We start from the raw sequence: 13,176 nt of genomic DNA, 5'->3' as shown, positions 1-13,176 counted from the left end.
TTAACAGATGGAGTTCCCCTTGAGTCTGGAGTGAAGCAGGGATGCCCCTTGTCGCCCATCCTGTTCATCTGCGCCATGGAGCCCCTGCTGAGCGCAATAAGGAAAGACAAAGTGATTAGAGGGGTTCCTGTTCCAGGCGGAGGTGGCAGTGATGTGAGAGTCTTTGGCTACATGGATGACGTGACGGTTGTGTGCGTGGACCCTGCTTCCCTCCGGAGGGCGGTGTTGCGCATTGATTTTTTTTCCCAGGCATCCGGTTTTAAACTTAATTTAAATAAATCTGAATGTCTGACTTTGGGATCCTGGGACACCGCCCAACTCCCGCAGCTCACTATAAAACGAGACAATGTAAAAATTCTTGGAGTTGTTTTTAACGAGGAGAATGTGGGAACTCAAAGCTGGGAGAATGTCATAGAAAAAATGTCAAAGAAAATATCATTTTGGGGTTTGAGGTCCCTAACAATGGAGGGGAAAATTTTAATTATAAAATCAGTGTTGTTACCCCTCATACTGTATATAGCTATGGTGTACCCCCCCTCAGATGTTTTAATTAAAAAAATGACTAGGATGATCTTTATGTTTTTATGGAACTCCAAAATGGAAAAATTAAGGCGAGAAATAATGAGGAAGAATAAAATGAACGGCGGAAGGGATGTCCCCGACTTACATATTTATTTGTATTTAAATTATTTCTGCTTTTGTTTCAAACATTTTAATGGTAATAAGGCGCTAAGTTATTTTTTAAAATATACTTGTGGGATGATTTTTAAAAGATGGTTTAAGTTGTCGTTGAATTCCCCTGTTTTACTATGCCCCCCCAAACACCAAGCAATCTTAGAAAAGACTGTTCGATTTTATAGCCTTGGTGATTTTAATATGGACATTTTTAAAGACCACAAGAAGCTTTTATCTTTTCTGAGGAGGAATGAAGATGTGACCCCCATAGTAAATTTCTCAGAAGAGAGATCGAAGCAAGTTTGGAAGAATGTCTTCGGGAAATTCTTAGCAAATGGACATAAGGACATCGCATGGATGGTGGTCCACCAGTGCCTCCCCACCAGAGAGTTTCAACACAGGAGAGGCCTGGTGGCCAGAGCCAAATGCCCCAGAGACTCATGTGTTAATGACGAAACCACCTTGCACCTTATGTGGAATTGCCCATTTGCACAGGAACTTTGGCACAAAGTTGGGATTCTTTTAAAATGGACTTGCGGTTTAAGAGATTTTAACCATGAATATGTTTTATATGGCCTTTTTAAATGTCCGACCCCTCAACAGTATTGTATATGTTGGTGTATGATTAACTGTTTTAAAGACGCCCTTTGGAAGGCACGCAATATTTTACTTTTTAAACGTGATGCTATTTCTGTGAAGGATTGTCTTAAAATTGCTTTTAGCCAGATGTATATTTATTACTTGAGGGATGTCAAATGTATTGGGAGGAGGGATGCTAATCGTATATGGGGTTTTTATGGGTGGAATTCTGTGTTTTAATAATGTACTGTTTGTGTTGTTGTTTTTGATTGTAAACCATCTTTTACGCACTTAATAAATTATGTTGAAACCTGATCTGTTCTTATCAGTTTAATATCTGATACGTCCCCTATCTGGGGACCATATATTAAATGGATTTTTAGAACAGGGAGATGGAAAAAGAGCTTGCTCTGTCCACTCCACGCATTGACCTGGTATTGCAGTATCTCCAGGACCGGTGCACCCCTTCTTTAATGCAGTTTCTAAAATCAGAAAGAATTGAATTCAATGTTTTTTGTTCATTTTGCTTGTTTGTCGGATTTTGGGATGGACTCTTTGGCTTTGCTTTTCTTCTCCTCATTGGATTTTTCATGTTCAAAGTTGCAGAAGCCAGATTACAAGCTCATTTTGGTTCAACTTCAGCAACTGTGCATTGCATTGCCATGTAATGTAATGAAATGCTATCTTTCTAGCTCTCCCTTTTTACTTCCTTTTGGATAAACAGACATATTAGGCAAGCATTTTGGAGCTTTCACCTAAATAACTACAGGTGGTGAGATAAGCTGCACAATATAATTGACCTTTCAGTATATTGTTGCACACACACCATCTATTTAGCAAATGCCCTTGTTATCAACAGCAGCCTTTTAAACTCACCTGAGCTAACAGGTATGTGCGCTGGTTACTCTGCTGCGCTTAAAATTTCTTTTTTGGTTTGCTACAATGCCTTTTCTGAAACGTTGTCTCCCTCTGCTGGAACACTGACTTCTTTCATTTAATGCCTGCAGACTATAAAAGAGAACCCAACCCAAAAAGTTTGGTTGATTAGTCTGTGGCATTCTGTTAAACTGTTGCTTATGGCGGTCTCTGTGAGCTTCTCAGCGACATTCAGCCAGCCAGGTATCCTGCCTGCAGTAGATGGAATGTGGCAATGGAACGCTGGCTGCGCGTGCCATAATAGGCTCTGAGCCTTTATATACCTGTGCACAGCAGCAGCCACCTTCAGTCTGCTGCTGGACAGCCAGCAGCAGCAGCAGCAGCAGGAGAGGTATGTAATCAGCAGCCCTCCTGCTAAGGGTAGACAGCTGCTCGTTCCACCCCACCCCCCGCCTTAATTGGTTCTCCTCCCTTCCAACGGTGTTGAGGCGGGTGGGAACAGCAGGGGGTGAAGGTGCTGTGTTTAAAGAGGTGGAGTTATGCAGATCTAAAACGCGTGGATTGCAGCAGCAGCAAGCCGAAAAGTGCAGGCATGTAAGGGATCTAGAGGTTGACAACATGTCTTCTTAACGGGAGTCCAGGAGCTCATCTCCACAAATGGACTTTTCAGGATCCTTGGGTGGCTCCGTAGTTTGAAACCAATTCTGGTTATCGCTTCTCGGCCTTTTGGCTAAGATCAAGTGTAGTATCTGTTCTTATCAGTTTAATATCTGATACGTCCCCTATCTGGGGACCATATATTAAATGGATTTTTAGAACAGGGAGATGGAAAAAGAGCTTGCTCTGTCCACTCCACACATTGACCTGGTATTGCAGTATCTCCAGGACCGGTGCACCCCTTCTTTAATGCAGTTTCTAAAATCAGAAAGAATTGAATTCAATGTTTTTTGTTCATTTTGCTTGTTTGTCGGATTTTGGGATGGACTCTTTGGCTTTGCTTTTCTTCTCCTCATTGGATTTTTCATGTTCAAAGTTGCAGAAGCCAGATTACAAGCTCATTTTGGTTCAACTTCAGCAACTGTGCATTGCATTGCCATGTAATGTAATGAAATGCTATCTTTCTAGCTCTCCCTTTTTACTTCCTTTTGGATAAACAGACATATTAGGCAAGCATTTTGGAGCTTTCACCTAAATAACTACAGGTGGTGAGATAAGCTGCACAATATAATTGACCTTTCAGTATATTGTTGCACACACACCATCTATTTAGCAAATGCCCTTGTTATCAACAGCAGCCTTTTAAACTCACCTGAGCTAACAGGTATGTGCGCTGGTTACTCTGCTGCGCTTAAAATTTCTTTTTTGGTTTGCTACAATGCCTTTTCTGAAACGTTGTCTCCCTCTGCTGGAACACTGACTTCTTTCATTTAATGCCTGCAGACTATAAAAGAGAACCCAACCCAAAAAGTTTGGTTGATTAGTCTGTGGCATTCTGTTAAACTGTTGCTTATGGCGGTCTCTGTGAGCTTCTCAGCGACATTCAGCCAGCCAGGTATCCTGCCTGCAGTAGATGGAATGTGGCAATGGAACGCTGGCTGCGCGTGTCATAATAGGCTCTGAGCCTTTATATACCTGTGCACAGCAGCAGCCACCTTCAGTCTGCTGCTGGACAGCCAGCAGCAGCAGCAGCAGCAGCAGGAGAGGTATGTAATCAGCAGCCCTCCTGCTAAGGGTAGACAGCTGCTCGTTCCACCCCACCCCCCGCCTTAATTGGTTCTCCTCCCTTCCAACGGTGTTGAGGCGGGTGGGAACAGCAGGGGGTGAAGGTGCTGTGTTTAAAGAGGTGGAGTTATGCAGATCTAAAACGCGTGGATTGCAGCAGCAGCAAGCCGAAAAGTGCAGGCATGTAAGGGATCTAGAGGTTGACAACATGTCTTCTTAACGGGAGTCCAGGAGCTCATCTCCACAAATGGACTTTTCAGGATCCTTGGGTGGCTCCGTAGTTTGAAACCAATTCTGGTTATCGCTTCTCGGCCTTTTGGCTAAGATCAAGTGTAGTATCTGTTCTTATCAGTTTAATATCTGATACGTCCCCTATCTGGGGACCATATATTAAATGGATTTTTAGAACAGGGAGATGGAAAAAGAGCTTGCTCTGTCCACTCCACGCATTGACCTGGTATTGCAGTATCTCCAGGACCGGTGCACCCCTTCTTTAATGCAGTTTCTAAAATCAGAAAGAATTGAATTCAATGTTTTTTGTTCATTTTGCTTGTTTGTCGGATTTTGGGATGGACTCTTTGGCTTTGCTTTTCTTCTCCTCATTGGATTTTTCATGTTCAAAGTTGCAGAAGCCAGATTACAAGCTCATTTTGGTTCAACTTCAGCAACTGTGCATTGCATTGCCATGTAATGTAATGAAATGCTATCTTTCTAGCTCTCCCTTTTTACTTCCTTTTGGATAAACAGACATATTAGGCAAGCATTTTGGAGCTTTCACCTAAATAACTACAGGTGGTGAGATAAGCTGCACAATATAATTGACCTTTCAGTATATTGTTGCACACACACCATCTATTTAGCAAATGCCCTTGTTATCAACAGCAGCCTTTTAAACTCACCTGAGCTAACAGGTATGTGCGCTGGTTACTCTGCTGCGCTTAAAATTTCTTTTTTGGTTTGCTACAATGCCTTTTCTGAAACGTTGTCTCCCTCTGCTGGAACACTGACTTCTTTCATTTAATGCCTGCAGACTATAAAAGAGAACCCAACCCAAAAAGTTTGGTTGATTAGTCTGTGGCATTCTGTTAAACTGTTGCTTATGGCGGTCTCTGTGAGCTTCTCAGCGACATTCAGCCAGCCAGGTATCCTGCCTGCAGTAGATGGAATGTGGCAATGGAACGCTGGCTGCGCGTGTCATAATAGGCTCTGAGCCTTTATATACCTGTGCACAGCAGCAGCCACCTTCAGTCTGCTGCTGGACAGCCAGCAGCAGCAGCAGCAGCAGCAGGAGAGGTATGTAATCAGCAGCCCTCCTGCTAAGGGTAGACAGCTGCTCGTTCCACCCCACCCCCCGCCTTAATTGGTTCTCCTCCCTTCCAACGGTGTTGAGGCAGGTGGGAACAGCAGGGGGTGAAGGTGCTGTGTTTAAAGAGGTGGAGTTATGCAGATCTAAAACGCGTGGATTGCAGCAGCAGCAAGCCGAAAAGTGCAGGCATGTAAGGGATCTAGAGGTTGACAACATGTCTTCTTAACGGGAGTCCAGGAGCTCATCTCCACAAATGGACTTTTCAGGATCCTTGGGTGGCTCCGTAGTTTGAAACCAATTCTGGTTATCGCTTCTCGGCCTTTTGGCTAAGATCAAGTGTAGTATCTGTTCTTATCAGTTTAATATCTGATACGTCCCCTATCTGGGGACCATATATTAAATGGATTTTTAGAACAGGGAGATGGAAAAAGAGCTTGCTCTGTCCACTCCACGCATTGACCTGGTATTGCAGTATCTCCAGGACCGGTGCACCCCTTCTTTAATGCAGTTTCTAAAATCAGAAAGAATTGAATTCAATGTTTTTTGTTCATTTTGCTTGTTTGTCGGATTTTGGGATGGACTCTTTGGCTTTGCTTTTCTTCTCCTCATTGGATTTTTCATGTTCAAAGTTGCAGAAGCCAGATTACAAGCTCATTTTGGTTCAACTTCAGCAACTGTGCATTGCATTGCCATGTAATGTAATGAAATGCTATCTTTCTAGCTCTCCCTTTTTACTTCCTTTTGGATAAACAGACATATTAGGCAAGCATTTTGGAGCTTTCACCTAAATAACTACAGGTGGTGAGATAAGCTGCACAATATAATTGACCTTTCAGTATATTGTTGCACACACACCATCTATTTAGCAAATGCCCTTGTTATCAACAGCAGCCTTTTAAACTCACCTGAGCTAACAGGTATGTGCGCTGGTTACTCTGCTGCGCTTAAAATTTCTTTTTTGGTTTGCTACAATGCCTTTTCTGAAACGTTGTCTCCCTCTGCTGGAACACTGACTTCTTTCATTTAATGCCTGCAGACTATAAAAGAGAACCCAACCCAAAAAGTTTGGTTGATTAGTCTGTGGCATTCTGTTAAACTGTTGCTTATGGCGGTCTCTGTGAGCTTCTCAGCGACATTCAGCCAGCCAGGTATCCTGCCTGCAGTAGATGGAATGTGGCAATGGAACACTGGCTGCGCGTGTCATAATAGGCTCTGAGCCTTTATATACCTGTGCACAGCAGCAGCCACCTTCAGTCTGCTGCTGGACAGCCAGCAGCAGCAGCAGCAGCAGCAGGAGAGGTATGTAATCAGCAGCCCTCCTGCTAAGGGTAGACAGCTGCTCGTTCCACCCCACCCCCCGCCTTAATTGGTTCTCCTCCCTTCCAACGGTGTTGAGGCAGGTGGGAACAGCAGGGGGTGAAGGTGCTGTGTTTAAAGAGGTGGAGTTATGCAGATCTAAAACGCGTGGATTACAGCAGCAGCAAGCCGAAAAGTGCAGGCATGTAAGGGATCTAGAGGTTGACAACATGTCTTCTTAACGGGAGTCCAGGAGCTCATCTCCACAAATGGACTTTTCAGGATCCTTGGGTGGCTCCGTAGTTTGAAACCAATTCTGGTTATCGCTTCTCGGCCTTTTGGCTAAGATCAAGTGTAGTATCTGTTCTTATCAGTTTAATATCTGATACGTCCCCTATCTGGGGACCATATATTAAATGGATTTTTAGAACAGGGAGATGGAAAAAGAGCTTGCTCTGTCCACTCCACGCATTGACCTGGTATTGCAGTATCTCCAGGACCGGTGCACCCCTTCTTTAATGCAGTTTCTAAAATCAGAAAGAATTGAATTCAATGTTTTTTGTTCATTTTGCTTGTTTGTCGGATTTTGGGATGGACTCTTTGGCTTTGCTTTTCTTCTCCTCATTGGATTTTTCATGTTCAAAGTTGCAGAAGCCAGATTACAAGCTCATTTTGGTTCAACTTCAGCAACTGTGCATTGCATTGCCATGTAATGTAATGAAATGCTATCTTTCTAGCTCTCCCTTTTTACTTCCTTTTGGATAAACAGACATATTAGGCAAGCATTTTGGAGCTTTCACCTAAATAACTACAGGTGGTGAGATAAGCTGCACAATATAATTGACCTTTCAGTATATTGTTGCACACACACCATCTATTTAGCAAATGCCCTTGTTATCAACAGCAGCCTTTTAAACTCACCTGAGCTAACAGGTATGTGCGCTGGTTACTCTGCTGCGCTTAAAATTTCATTTTTGGTTTGCTACAATGCCTTTTCTGAAACGTTGTCTCCCTCTGCTGGAACACTGACTTCTTTCATTTAATGCCTGCAGACTATAAAAGAGAACCCAACCCAAAAAGTTTGGTTGATTAGTCTGTGGCATTCTGTTAAACTGTTGCTTATGGCGGTCTCTGTGAGCTTCTCAGCGACATTCAGCCAGCCAGGTATCCTGCCTGCAGTAGATGGAATGTGGCAATGGAACGCTGGCTGCGCGTGTCATAATAGGCTCTAAGCCTTTATATACCTGTGCACAGCAGCAGCCACCTTCAGTCTGCTGCTGGACAGCCAGCAGCAGCAGCAGCAGCAGGAGAGGTATGTAATCAGCAGCCCTCCTGCTAAGGGTAGACAGCTGCTCGTTCCACCCCACCCCCCGCCTTAATTGGTTCTCCTCCCTTCCAACGGTGTTGAGGCGGGTGGGAACAGCAGGGGGTGAAGGTGCTGTGTTTAAAGAGGTGGAGTTATGCAGATCTAAAACGCGTGGATTGCAGCAGCAGCAAGCCGAAAAGTGCAGGCATGTAAGGGATCTAGAGGTTGACAACATGTCTTCTTAACGGGAGTCCAGGAGCTCATCTCCACAAATGGACTTTTCAGGATCCTTGGGTGGCTCCGTAGTTTGAAACCAATTCTGGTTATCGCTTCTCGGCCTTTTGGCTAAGATCAAGTGTAGTATCTGTTCTTATCAGTTTAATATCTGATACGTCCCCTATCTGGGGACCATATATTAAATGGATTTTTAGAACAGGGAGATGGAAAAAGAGCTTGCTCTGTCCACTCCACGCATTGACCTGGTATTGCAGTATCTCCAGGACCGGTGCACCCCTTCTTTAATGCAGTTTCTAAAATCAGAAAGAATTGAATTCAATGTTTTTTGTTCATTTTGCTTGTTTGTCGGATTTTGGGATGGACTCTTTGGCTTTGCTTTTCTTCTCCTCATTGGATTTTTCATGTTCAAAGTTGCAGAAGCCAGATTACAAGCTCATTTTGGTTCAACTTCAGCAACTGTGCATTGCATTGCCATGTAATGTAATGAAATGCTATCTTTCTAGCTCTCCCTTTTTACTTCCTTTTGGATAAACAGACATATTAGGCAAGCATTTTGGAGCTTTCACCTAAATAACTACAGGTGGTGAGATAAGCTGCACAATATAATTGACCTTTCAGTATATTGTTGCACACACACCATCTATTTAGCAAATGCCCTTGTTATCAACAGCAGCCTTTTAAACTCACCTGAGCTAACAGGTATGTGCGCTGGTTACTCTGCTGCGCTTAAAATTTATTTTTTGGTTTGCTACAATGCCTTTTCTGAAACGTTGTCTCCCTCTGCTGGAACACTGACTTCTTTCATTTAATGCCTGCAGACTATAAAAGAGAACCCAACCCAAAAAGTTTGGTTGATTAGTCTGTGGCATTCTGTTAAACTGTTGCTTATGGCGGTCTCTGTGAGCTTCTCAGCGACATTCAGCCAGCCAGGTATCCTGCCTGCAGTAGATGGAATGTGGCAATGGAACGCTGGCTGCGCGTGTCATAATAGGCTCTGAGCCTTTATATACCTGTGCACAGCAGCAGCCACCTTCAGTCTGCTGCTGGACAGCCAGCAGCAGCAGCAGCAGCAGGAGAGGTATGTAATCAGCAGCCCTCCTGCTAAGGGTAGACAGCTGCTCGTTCCACCCCACCCCCCGCCTTAATTGGTTCTCCTCCCTTCCAACGGTGTTGAGGCGGGTGGGAACAGCAGGGGGTGAAGGTGCTGTGTTTAAAGAGGTGGAGTTATGCAGATCTAAAACGCGTGGATTGCAGCAGCAGCAAGCCGAAAAGTGCAGGCATGTAAGGGATCTAGAGGTTGACAACATGTCTTCTTAACGGGAGTCCAGGAGCTCATCTCCACAAATGGACTTTTCAGGATCCTTGGGTGGCTCCGTAGTTTGAAACCAATTCTGGTTATCGCTTCTCGGCCTTTTGGCTAAGATCAAGTGTAGTATCTGTTCTTATCAGTTTAATATCTGATACGTCCCCTATCTGGGGACCATATATTAAATGGATTTTTAGAACAGGGAGATGGAAAAAGAGCTTGCTCTGTCCACTCCACGCATTGACCTGGTATTGCAGTATCTCCAGGACCGGTGCACCCCTTCTTTAATGCAGTTTCTAAAATCAGAAAGAATTGAATTCAATGTTTTTTGTTCATTTTGCTTGTTTGTCGGATTTTGGGATGGACTCTTTGGCTTTGCTTTTCTTCTCCTCATTGGATTTTTCATGTTCAAAGTTGCAGAAGCCAGATTACAAGCTCATTTTGGTTCAACTTCAGCAACTGTGCATTGCATTGCCATGTAATGTAATGAAATGCTATCTTTCTAGCTCTCCCTTTTTACTTCCTTTTGGATAAACAGACATATTAGGCAAGCATTTTGGAGCTTTCACCTAAATAACTACAGGTGGTGAGATAAGCTGCACAATATAATTGACCTTTCAGTATATTGTTGCACACACACCATCTATTTAGCAAATGCCCTTGTTATCAACAGCAGCCTTTTAAACTCACCTGAGCTAACAGGTATGTGCGCTGGTTACTCTGCTGCGCTCAAAATTTCTTTTTTGGTTTGCTACAATGCCTTTTCTGAAACGTTGTCTCCCTCTGCTGGAACACTGACTTCTTTCATTTAATGCCTGCAGACTATAAAAGAGAACCCAACCCAAAAAGTTTGGTTGATTAGTCTGTGGCATTCTGTTAAACTGTTGCTTATGGCGGTCTCTGTGAGCTTCTCAGCGACATTCAGCCAGCCAGGTATCCTGCCTGCAGTAGATGGAATGTGGCAATGGAACGCTGGCTGCGCGTGTCATAATAGGCTCTGAGCCTTTATATACCTGTGCACAGCAGCAGCCACCTTCAGTCTGCTGCTGGACAGCCAGCAGCAGCAGCAGCAGCAGGAGAGGTATGTAATCAGCAGCCCTCCTGCTAAGGGTAGACAGCTGCTCGTTCCACCCCACCCCCCGCCTTAATTGGTTCTCCTCCCTTCCAACGGTGTTGAGGCGGGTGGGAACAGCAGGGGGTGAAGGTGCTGTGTTTAAAGAGGTGGAGTTATGCAGATCTAAAACGCGTGGATTGCAGCAGCAGCAAGCCGAAAAGTGCAGGCATGTAAGGGATCTAGAGGTTGACAACATGTCTTCTTAACGGGAGTCCAGGAGCTCATCTCCACAAATGGACTTTTCAGGATCCTTGGGTGGCTCCGTAGTTTGAAACCAATTCTGGTTATCGCTTCTCGGCCTTTTGGCTAAGATCAAGTGTAGTATCTGTTCTTATCAGTTTAATATCTGATACGTCCCCTATCTGGGGACCATATATTAAATGGATTTTTAGAACAGGGAGATGGAAAAAGAGCTTGCTCTGTCCACTCCACGCATTGACCTGGTATTGCAGTATCTCCAGGACCGGTGCACCCCTTCTTTAATGCAGTTTCTAAAATCAGAAAGAATTGAATTCAATGTTTTTTGTTCATTTTGCTTGTTTGTCGGATTTTGGGATGGACTCTTTGGCTTTGCTTTTCTTCTCCTCATTGGATTTTTCATGTTCAAAGTTGCAGAAGCCAGATTACAAGCTCATTTTGGTTCAACTTCAGCAACTGTGCATTGCATTGCCATGTAATGTAATGAAATGCTATCTTTCTAGCTCTCCCTTTTTACTTCCTTTTGGATAAACAGACATATTAGGCAAGCATTTTGGAGCTTTCACCTAAATAACTACAGGTGGTGAGATAAGCTGCACAATATAATTGACCTTTCAGTATATTGTTGCACACACACCATCTATTTAGCAAATGCCCTTGTTATCAACAGCAGCCTTTTAAACTCACCTGAGCTAACAGGTATGTGCGCTGGTTACTCTGCTGCGCTTAAAATTTCTTTTTTGGTTTGCTACAATGCCTTTTCTGAAACGTTGTCTCCCTCTGCTGGAACACTGACTTCTTTCATTTAATGCCTGCAGACTATAAAAGAGAACCCAACCCAAAAAGTTTGGTTGATTAGTCTGTGGCATTCTGTTAAACTGTTGCTTATGGCGGTCTCTGTGAGCTTCTCAGCGACATTCAGCCAGCCAGGTATCCTGCCTGCAGTAGATGGAATGTGGCAATGGAACGCTGGCTGCGCGTGTCATAATAGGCTCTGAGCCTTTATATACCTGTGCACAGCAGCAGCCACCTTCAGTCTGCTGCTGGACAGCCAGCAGCAGCAGCAGCAGCAGGAGAGGTATGTAATCAGCAGCCCTCCTGCTAAGGGTAGACAGCTGCTCGTTCCACCCCACCCCCCGCCTTAATTGGTTCTCCTCCCTTCCAACAGTGTTGAGGCGGGTGGGAACAGCAGGGGGTGAAGGTGCTGTGTTTAAAGAGGTGGAGTTATGCAGATCTAAAACGCGTGGATTGCAGCAGCAGCAAGCCGAAAAGTGCAGGCATGTAAGGGATCTAGAGGTTGACAACATGTCTTCTTAACGGGAGTCCAGGAGCTCATCTCCACAAATGGACTTTTCAGGATCCTTGGGTGGCTCCGTAGTTTGAAACCAATTCTGGTTATCGCTTCTCGGCCTTTTGGCTAAGATCAAGTGTAGTATCTGTTCTTATCAGTTTAATATCTGATACGTCCCCTATCTGGGGACCATATATTAAATGGATTTTTAGAACAGGGAGATGGAAAAAGAGCTTGCTCTGTCCACTCCACGCATTGACCTGGTATTGCAGTATCTCCAGGACCGGTGCACCCCTTCTTTAATGCAGTTTCTAAAATCAGAAAGAATTGAATTCAATGTTTTTTGTTCATTTTGCTTGTTTGTCGGATTTTGGGATGGACTCTTTGGCTTTGCTTTTCTTCTCCTCATTGGATTTTTCATGTTCAAAGTTGCAGAAGCCAGATTACAAGCTCATTTTGGTTCAACTTCAGCAACTGTGCATTGCATTGCCATGTAATGTAATGAAATGCTATCTTTCTAGCTCTCCCTTTTTACTTCCTTTTGGATAAACAGACATATTAGGCAAGCATTTTGGAGCTTTCACCTAAATAACTACAGGTGGTGAGATAAGCTGCACAATATAATTGACCTTTCAGTATATTGTTGCACACACACCATCTATTTAGCAAATGCCCTTGTTATCAACAGCAGCCTTTTAAACTCACCTGAGCTAACAGGTATGTGCGCTGGTTACTCTGCTGCGCTTAAAATTTCTTTTTTGGTTTGCTACAATGCCTTTTCTGAAACGTTGTCTCCCTCTGCTGGAACACTGACTTCTTTCATTTAATGCCTGCAGACTATAAAAGAGAACCCAACCCAAAAAGTTTGGTTGATTAGTCTGTGGCATTCTGTTAAACTGTTGCTTATGGCGGTCTCTGTGAGCTTCTCAGCGACATTCAGCCAGCCAGGTATCCTGCCTGCAGTAGATGGAATGTGGCAATGGAACGCTGGCTGCGCGTGTCATAATAGGCTCTGAGCCTTTATATACCTGTGCACAGCAGCAGCCACCTTCAGTCTGCTGCTGGACAGCCAGCAGCAGCAGCAGCAGGAGAGGTATGTAATCAGCAGCCCTCCTGCTAAGGGTAGACAGCTGCTCGTTCCACCCCACCCCCCGCCTTAATTGGTTCTCCTCCCTTCCAACGGTGTTGAGGCGGGTGGGAACAGCAGGGGGTGAAGGTGCTGTGTTTAAAGAGGTGGAGTTATGCAGATCTAAAACGCGTGGATTGCAGC

General features: G+C 44.2%; 9 non-coding genes across 9 annotated transcripts; all 9 read left to right on the top strand.

Moving 5' to 3' along the window:
• The first annotated feature begins 1,532 nt into the window (after positions 1-1,532).
• On the top strand, positions 1,533-1,722 carry LOC141222864 (U2 spliceosomal RNA). Its single transcript, XR_012290607.1, has one exon. It is a non-coding gene; the product is annotated as a U2 spliceosomal RNA (small nuclear RNA).
• A 1,118-nt stretch (positions 1,723-2,840) lies between these two features.
• LOC141222767 (U2 spliceosomal RNA) lies at positions 2,841-3,031 on the top strand. The gene has a single exon (XR_012290521.1). It is a non-coding gene; the product is annotated as a U2 spliceosomal RNA (small nuclear RNA).
• Positions 3,032-4,152: 1,121 nt separating this feature from the next.
• Positions 4,153-4,343, top strand: LOC141222380 (U2 spliceosomal RNA). The gene has a single exon (XR_012290152.1). It is a non-coding gene; the product is annotated as a U2 spliceosomal RNA (small nuclear RNA).
• Positions 4,344-5,464: 1,121 nt separating this feature from the next.
• LOC141222378 (U2 spliceosomal RNA) lies at positions 5,465-5,655 on the top strand. Its single transcript, XR_012290150.1, has one exon. It is a non-coding gene; the product is annotated as a U2 spliceosomal RNA (small nuclear RNA).
• A 1,121-nt stretch (positions 5,656-6,776) lies between these two features.
• Positions 6,777-6,967, top strand: LOC141222377 (U2 spliceosomal RNA). Its single transcript, XR_012290149.1, has one exon. It is a non-coding gene; the product is annotated as a U2 spliceosomal RNA (small nuclear RNA).
• Positions 6,968-8,085: 1,118 nt separating this feature from the next.
• LOC141222376 (U2 spliceosomal RNA) lies at positions 8,086-8,276 on the top strand. Its single transcript, XR_012290148.1, has one exon. It is a non-coding gene; the product is annotated as a U2 spliceosomal RNA (small nuclear RNA).
• Positions 8,277-9,394: 1,118 nt separating this feature from the next.
• On the top strand, positions 9,395-9,585 carry LOC141222375 (U2 spliceosomal RNA). The gene has a single exon (XR_012290147.1). It is a non-coding gene; the product is annotated as a U2 spliceosomal RNA (small nuclear RNA).
• A 1,118-nt stretch (positions 9,586-10,703) lies between these two features.
• LOC141222374 (U2 spliceosomal RNA) lies at positions 10,704-10,894 on the top strand. The gene has a single exon (XR_012290146.1). It is a non-coding gene; the product is annotated as a U2 spliceosomal RNA (small nuclear RNA).
• Positions 10,895-12,012: 1,118 nt separating this feature from the next.
• LOC141222373 (U2 spliceosomal RNA) lies at positions 12,013-12,203 on the top strand. The gene has a single exon (XR_012290145.1). It is a non-coding gene; the product is annotated as a U2 spliceosomal RNA (small nuclear RNA).
• The last annotated feature ends 973 nt before the right edge of the window (positions 12,204-13,176 follow it).

Source organism: Phyllobates terribilis, unplaced genomic scaffold, assembly GCF_046119375.1.
Source record: "Phyllobates terribilis strain yellow unplaced genomic scaffold, ASM4611937v1 Scaffold_361__1_contigs__length_1927384, whole genome shotgun sequence".
Taxonomy (NCBI): domain Eukaryota; kingdom Metazoa; phylum Chordata; class Amphibia; order Anura; family Dendrobatidae; genus Phyllobates; species Phyllobates terribilis.
The sequence above is the reverse complement of the archived record's forward strand: the minus strand, read 5'-3'. Positions and strand labels throughout refer to the sequence as shown.